The sequence below is a fragment of the Canis lupus genome, chromosome 3 (genome assembly GCF_011100685.1).
Source record: "Canis lupus familiaris isolate Mischka breed German Shepherd chromosome 3, alternate assembly UU_Cfam_GSD_1.0, whole genome shotgun sequence".
Classification (NCBI taxonomy): Eukaryota; Metazoa; Chordata; class Mammalia; order Carnivora; family Canidae; genus Canis; species Canis lupus.
The window spans coordinates 76550084-76557731 of record NC_049224.1 but is presented as its reverse complement, the minus strand read 5'-3'; the positions used below and the strand labels follow the sequence as shown (position 1 = coordinate 76557731).

General features: G+C 35.5%; 1 pseudogene; it reads left to right on the top strand.

Annotated features, from left to right (window-relative positions):
• Positions 1-327: 327 nt before the first annotated feature.
• On the top strand, positions 328-4223 carry LOC102153781 (annotated as a pseudogene).
• Positions 4224-7648: the final 3425 nt, after the last annotated feature.

Genomic DNA, 7648 nt, shown 5'->3' with positions numbered 1-7648 from the left:
TTTCAACTCTGACATTCAAAGAACATGGAAGCTATCCTTTCCATTCTTACAAGCAGAAAACATTATATGAAGTGAAATCAATCACTTTTCTTGGACCTATCAGAGAACTGAGATTTCAAAGCAAACTACAATCCTGAAATCTGTAGAAACAGGTGAATCCAGGAAGTCACAGCCAAGATATTCTTACCTGTACAGAAACTTCTTGAGTATGACCTGGTAAGAACACTTAAATGGTAATTTTGACAAATCTCTGGAAGCTGAGTGTGGACTAGTATGAAAATGAGAAGTTCTTAGGTGCCACAGCCTTAGAAAGGACACTTCATGGACATGACTTTTGGGAAACTTATCAGGATCTTAGGGTGTAGACCCAAGAAAAGTCCCCTCCTGGTTCAGAAAGGTGAGGGGAAGAGCAAACATTGTGAAAATGCCCAGAGTCCTCTCCATAATAAAGATATACTTTCTAAGGGAAAAGACTTTCCCAGAGCTTCATCCCAGCTGGGAAGGCCATTCTTCCCACTTCAGACCTAACCTCCTCTCTCATATAAATAGGAAAAAATACCATAATAAATGGGGTCAAGTCTCAAGGAAACTGGCAATGGGAGGTGAGCCGGGGAAGAGGAAAGAACAGAGGGGAAATAAACTATGGGAGAACGTTTTATAAAGATCACAGCAAAAAGACACATGTCCAGGAAAAAGAAATGTATTTCTAATCAGATTAAAGAACTCTCCCTCTTTCTACCATATTCCCAACACACAAACAGGACTCCAGTATAATAGTAGTTGATTACATCTGGGAGAGCTGAGGGGCACAAATTCTCTCTCTTAAGGAATATATAGGGAAGTTCAAGGTTATGAGGAATAGTATATACTAAGCCACTAGAGGAATTTGAAACCTCTGACACTTTAGCAAAAGAAAACATTACACATAGCCCAGTTCCTAACTAGATTAACATTAATCTTCACATGAAAGACTTATGTAACTTAGTTCCTATTACCTGATAAAATATGTCTAGTTTTCAACAAAACTATAAGGCACAACAAAGGGCAAATACAAATACAATAGGAATATACAAGGTATGCACCAGAACCAAACTCCAATATGACACAGATAATGAAATTATCAGGTGCAGAATTTAATATAACTATGATTCATATGTTATAGGTTAATGGAACAAGTAGACAACATGCAAGAATATATAGGTACCTAAATATACAGACAACAAATCTAAAAATTAATAATAAAGAAATGCAATAAATTAAAATTCTTGCAACAAAAATGAAGAATGCTTTTGATGGGCTCATCAGTTTACTGGACATGGCCAAGGAAAGATTCTGTGAGCTTGAAGATATGTCACTAGAAGCCTCCCAAACAGAAATGAAAAACATACATAAATAAATAAATAAATAAATAAATAAATAAATAAATAAATTAGCAAAAAAAATCTCAGGACATCCAAAAACTGTGGGCAATTTTATAAGGTAAAAAATACTCATAACTGGAATCTCAGAGGAGAATATATAAAGAAAATAATATAAAAATATATTTGAAAAAATAATGATCAAAAACTTTGCAAAATTAATGACAGATACCAAATCTCCAGATCCAGGAAGGTCAGAAAACACCAAGCAGAATAAATACCAACAAAACTGCACTTAAGTATATCATATTCAATCTGCAAACAAAGAGAAAGAAAATCTTGAAAGAAGCCAGTGGAGGAAAACTTCTTATTTATAGAGGAAATTATGCAAGCAAGAAGAAAATGGAGTAAAATATTTTAAATGTTAAATACATGTCCATGTGTACACTCCAACATAGAATTCTACATCCAGCAAAATTAACTAAAAAGTAAAGAAGAAATAAAGATTTTCTTCAGACAAAAAATAAGAGAATTCATTACCAGCACACAAGCCCTACAGAAAACATTAAAATAATACCAAGTTTTTTAAAAATGAAATACATCAAACATAAAATTCATGAATTCAAAATACTACTCTCCCTCAAATGCATATAAATACACAACACATGGGTCTCCAATGAAAGTTACCAGGGCATGAACCCATTGTTTTGAAAACTCAAAATCAATCATTTATATCATCTTTTCTGCACAAATTGTATTTCAAGATAAGAAAACACTTATGTGAAAATTCTTTTTAAAAACAATTCTAGGGGCACCTGGGTGGCTCAGTTGATTGAGCATCTGACTCTTGATTTTAGTTTAGGTCTTAATCTCAGTCAGGGTCATGAGTTCAAGCTCCATGTTAGGCTTCACGCTGGGCATAGAGCCTACTTAAAAATAAACAAACAAGCATTCTAGCTAATAAATGCAAAAGGAATGATAGGATTATAAAATTATAATCTTATACTAACCAATAAAATAATAGAGGTTGACAATGATCTACTACAAACACTCAATAAAATTTGGAGAGAAATTTTGTGAAAGAAGGATCACACTGACATCATCTCAACCCACTAATCAGCTGAAGCATCACCAAAAGTGAGACAATCACAGATCATATGGCTTTTGATCTGATGTCCTATGAAACATTCTTCACCTCCCTACAAATTGAATCTAAATCTAATTAAATTTCTAGCTCTAACTACCAGTATTCAGAATAAGTGGGTGATAGAAGGGTAAGATAAATGACATCACTGGAAGCAATGATTCAAATTTAAGACAATTAATAGTGTGGTATTTCTGAACAACAATTTTATCAACTGTATCATGATCATCAAAAGTTACAAAAGCAAATCCTCTCTTTTTTCCACTCTGCCAGTCTTCCATAACTTCTATGGTTTCAATTTTGCCATACTTTTCAAAGTAGTCTCTCAAATTATATTCTTCTGTATCTTCTTTAATACCACCAACAAAAATTTTCTTCACTGTTAGGTGGGCACCAGGCTTTACAGAATCCTCTCTAGAAACAGCTCTCTGGTTCCACTACACACCCATCACCTTGTGTGGTCGGGCACACATTGCTGCATCCACCTCTTCAACACAAGAGTAAGTCACAAAACCAAAACCCCTGGAACGTTTTGTTTGGGGGGTCTCTCATTACCACACAATCTGTAAGTGTGCCCCATTTTTCAAAATGTTCTCTTAAACTATCATCCGTAGTTTCAAAGCTCAAACCACCAATAAACAGTTTTCTCAACTGCTCGGGTTCCTTTGGATCATGGCCCTCCATTTTGAGACCAGACTCACCTTTTCCAACTCGAGTTCAATATCATGATACAGTTGATGAAATTGTTCTTCAGAAATACCACACTATTAATGGGCATAATTGTGAAGTGAAAAAGGCCCCTTCTAAACAAGAGATGCAGTCTGCTGAATCGCAAAGAGGTCGTGGAGGTGGATCTGGCAACTTCATGGGTCATGGAGGAAACTTTGGAGGTGGTGGTAATTTTGGCCATGGTGGAAACTTTGGTGGAAGAGGAGGCTATGGAGGTAGAGGTGGTGGCAGCAGAGGTAGTTATGGAGGAGGTGATGGTGGATATAATGGATTTGGAGGTGATGGTGGCAACTATGGTGGTGGTCCTAGTTATAGTAGTAGAGGAGGCTATAGTGGTGGTGGACCAGGATATGGAAACCAAGGAGGCGGATATGGTGGTGGTGGTAGAGGATAAGATGGTTACAATGAAGGAGGAAATTTTGGAGGTGGTAACTATGGTGGTGGTGGGAACTATAATGATTTTGGAAATTATAGTGGACAACAGCAATCAAATTATGGACCCATGAAGGGGGGCAGTTTTGGTGGAAGAAGCTCGGGCAGTCCTTATGGTGGTGGTTATGGATCTGGTGGTGGAAGTGGTGGATATGGTAGAAGGTTCTAAAAAATTTCAGAAGAAAAGGGCTACAGTTCTTAGCAGGAGAGAGAGCGAGGAGTTGTCAGGAAAGCTGCAGGTTACTTTGAGACAGTTGTTCCAAATGCATTAGAAGAACTGTAAAAATCTGCCACAGGAGGAATGATGATCCATAGTCAGAAAAGTTACTGCAGCTTAAACAGGAAACCCTTCTTGTTCAGGACTGTCGTAGCCACAGTTTGCAAAAAGTGCAGCTATTGATTAATGCAATGTAGTATCAATTAGATGTACATTCCTGAGGTCTTTTATCTGTTGTAGCTTTGTCTTTTTCTTTTTCTTTTCATTACATCAGGTATATTGCCCTGTAAATTGTGGTAGTGGTACCAGGAATAAAAAATTAAGGAATTTTTAACTTTTCAAACAAAACAAAACAAAACAACAAAACAAAAAAAAAAAAAAACAAATTTAGGACAAGCTCTAAGAACAAACTTGATTATCTCCAACAAATCAATGTCATAAAAAATAATCAAAAAAGGCAATATCTGGAGTTTATTTGGATCCTGATATTAGCAAAAGAACTCTAATAAAGGATCATCTTTGAGACAATTAGACCTATGTAAATGCAGATGGTTATTAAAGAATTTTAGAGATTGGTTTTGACTTTGGGTAATAATGCAATGTGTCTTTGTGTATGTTTTTAAAGGTTCTTAGATCCACATGCTGATCACTTTATGGGAGAAATGACATGATTTTTGGGATTTTCTTTAAAACATGTTACCTTTGGGATCCCCGGGTGGCGCAGCGGTTTGGCGCCTGCCTTTGGCCCAGGGCACTATCCTGGAGACCCGGGATCGAATCCCACGTCGGGCTCCCGGTGCGTGGAGCCTGCTTCTCCCTCTGCCTGTGTCTCTGCCTCTCTCTCTCTCTCTCTCTCTGTGACTATCATGAATAAATAAATAAAATCTTTAAAAAATAAATAAAGAAAGAAAATAAAACATGTTACCTTAAGAAAAGAAGAAAAATGGGAGGAGTGGGCAGTGAAACATAACTATCAAAATGTTGATAACTGTTGTAGCTGGAAAATGGGTATACACAAAGATTTACCTTACTCTTCTGTTTAGAGAGATGTTGAAACGTTCCCCCCCGCAAAAAAAAAAAAAAAAAAAAAAAGGGTTTTAAAGGATTCTTTTCAGTAGAAGAAACTAGGAGTAAGAGCTCACAGGTCAATATATAACTCACATAACATGGTCAAAAGTCTACCTTATAGCACAGAGAAGAATTACGATGAGGTGAGTAGATTCCACACTTCTATGATCCAAGAAAAGTGAATCAAACTTACTTTAATTTCTTTTATTTGGGTATAGTTGACACACAATTACATTAGTTTCAGGTGTACAACATAGTGATTCAACTTCTCTACAGGTTAGGCTATGTTCACAAGCATAGCTCCCATCTGTCACTGCACAAAACTATTACATACCATTGACTATATTCCCTGTGCTGTGCCTTTTATCCTCAGGACTTATTCATTCTATAACTGGAAACCTCTATCTCCTACTCCTCTTTCCCCTTTTCGTGCATCCCCCAACTCCCTTCCCTCTGGGAACCATCAGTTTGTTGTCTCTGTAGTAAAAATATTTATAGAAATGTACAGGTCTCTACAGCCATACTTTGTCACCCATCAATAGGAGTTCTGTTGAAACTTACATGTAAATCCAAAAGAAAAAAATTCATATTCCACTAGTACCATTCTTGAAGAAAAAGCCTAACATAATGAGAGATTACTAACTGAAGGATAGGACACCTCCTCTGACCTTCACTCAAAGTGCTAAAGACCTCCTAAAGTATAACTGAGGAAAAATACCTCAGGAGCCTCTAATACCCAGGGGAAGACAAGAGAAAATACATAGCAATTGACTCAGAGAAGTAACTATAACCATAAACTGTAAAAGAAGATTCCTTTCCATTTAAAATATCATTTTAAAAATAGCATATCATTTTCTATATTTATCAGGAGAAACACATTTTAATGAGTCAGAATTAAAAAAAAAAAAAAAGAGTAAAAAAAAAGATTTTTTTTGGTGAAGGCCAGTATGGGCTTCTCCCCCCAAGAAAATGAAGAAACCTAAACCATATCCAGTTCCTGGGATTCCAGGCCATCCCAAAGGGCTCAGAAAATGCGGCTGGAAATTTCTATGATAACTTCAAGTGCACGGTCATGAAGATGCAGCCCAGAGGAAAGAGAAATGAGAAAAGTTACGCAACTCTTCTTCTAATAAAAGTCCTGGACCCCATATTGTGCCAGGCCAGGTGAAAGTGAAAGATATTGCCTTTCTATGCGTTTTCTAATTTATAGTGGGTAAGCTAGAGACTCTACATTTAGAATCTAAGATTATGAAGTAAAAACCTAGATGTAGTTGTAGATATGAGATATATAGATTGATGGATAGATTGACAGAGAGATATAGCTAATCCATTATGTAAAAGAAAAAATAGGGTTTTCTAAAATAAAGGACATTATTCCTGAGTAATTCAGTATTTTACGTTGCTTTTCCCCTGGTTAACTGTTAGCTAAGACAGCATCTAATACAGACATTCCCCTTAGACTATTGTGAAATGTCCCAACGTGTTTATATGTTTAAGAGTGGGTGGAATGATCAGTCTATTTCTCAGTGCCTACTTGCTTAGCTTAAAATGCTCATTCAGCGAAAGTATAAACAACTGCTCCAATAAAATTTAAGTAACATTTTAATTGGGCCCATAAAAGAGAGGCAAAAACAAAAATAGGAAGGAATTATTAATGTTTCCTGTGGTGTTTCTCACACATTCACCCTGATTCTCCCTTATTATGAGAAGATAATCAAAGTTTTTATCCTGATGAAATCTCCTTGCAATTCTTAGGGTCAGGAGGAGAATGAAATCACAGAACAGAAAATTTCATATCTGGAATTAGAAACAGAACAGAAATATTTCTTTTCTTATACCCATAATAGTTTTATTCCAGGCTATAAACATTAGATGTTATTTATTTAATAATTCATAGTTTGCTTCATTCCCCAAACTATTTGAGGCTGTGCATTAGATAGCTCCTCTTTGAAAAACTGCTGGGGAAAAAAAACTCCATTTTGAAAAGCAAAGAACTAAAAACACAGAAGGAACTTTCACAAGGTCAAAAACAAAATCAGAGATGAGCAAAATAATAGAGATTTTCAGTGTTTTTATTCCTTGTTTCTAATTCTGAATTTTTCATTGGAATGGCCAAAAGTGATTCATTGTTTCTTTCATCCTCTTTGAAAATATTTTGTGAGCTAGAATTTGAGCCCTAAGTGACTTCTTAGAAAGGTTGAATGTTTCATATTTTGAAGTGCCTGAAGCAATTAAATATATATTAATTGAATAAGTTATAAATCATGTTCTTCAAATGTCATTTTTTAGATTGAAAAAAACTGAATGATAGTTGGAGGATCTTATTAAATGAAAACTAAATCACCAGCTGAAAAAAAAAAAGATAATTTACAGCAGAAGTATTCAGAAAGTACTTTAAACACTACATTTTTCTTATATAGACAGGTATATATAAAATGGACCTTCATTTATTCCTCCCTTCATTTATTCTTTTTTTTTCCTTTTCTTCTATCAGGCATTTATCTTGATCAATGCATATTTTAAATGTATTTTACTTTGTTGAACAGAAATAACCGGTAATAAAAAAATAGCAGTATAGGCAAGATCAATGTATAGTATAGGCAAGCTCAAGTATAGGCAAGATCAATGCCAAATCATCTCCTGACTAGAGTCCCATTTGTTGTCTCCACCAGCCACCCAAACCCAAATCCCTTGTTATTA